We start from the raw sequence: 596 nt of genomic DNA, 5'->3' as shown, positions 1-596 counted from the left end.
TGTACAACATAAATATTAAACTTTTTTATATTTTTTTTATTATAATTCAAATTTATAGAACTGTATTATTACTAAAAAGAAAATGTATTATTTCACAATAATTGTACTCTAAGACCTCTTATTTTGACCCCTTTTTCTTTTGTCACAGGGTTGTTAGAGTTGATGAAATTTAAATAAACATTCTAATATAATGTTTTGGACTTCAAGTCTATTGGCTCAGTTATACACTATATATAGACAATAGTTGCTACCAAAATAACCAGCAAATATAATAAAATGGCACATCTTAATACCTCTACCTATGTTTGGAAGTTGTCTAATAAGTTCAGTTGTATGAATAATCCTTTCTAGTGATGTGTATGTGTCTGTGTACCATAAGTGAATTGTTGTAATAAATAGAGTAATAAAATGTTGTAATAAAATAAAATAGATGTTGTTTATTACATAGAATCAAACTAGCATATAAATTCTCTAATTATATTGATGGAGAAATAGTTGACCATTCTATTATATAGATGAGTAATTTCAGTTATTTGTATAGAAATATAACTATACTTGTATTTAAAGAAAAATTTATAGAAATCTTGTTAGCAATA

At 24.0% G+C, this 596-nt stretch overlaps 1 long non-coding RNA gene across 1 annotated transcript in view; it reads left to right on the top strand.

Moving 5' to 3' along the window:
* Positions 1 to 447, top strand: part of LOC107634114 — a 1247-nt gene extending 800 nt beyond the window's left edge. The window contains exon 2 of the long non-coding RNA XR_001618770.2: positions 149 to 447. This is a non-coding gene — a long non-coding RNA (uncharacterized LOC107634114). The remainder of the gene's footprint in view (positions 1 to 148) is intronic.

This window comes from Arachis ipaensis, chromosome B03 (assembly GCF_000816755.2).
Source record: "Arachis ipaensis cultivar K30076 chromosome B03, Araip1.1, whole genome shotgun sequence".
In the NCBI taxonomy this organism is placed as follows: domain Eukaryota; kingdom Viridiplantae; phylum Streptophyta; class Magnoliopsida; order Fabales; family Fabaceae; genus Arachis; species Arachis ipaensis.
This window is presented reverse-complemented; position numbering and strand designations above follow the sequence as displayed.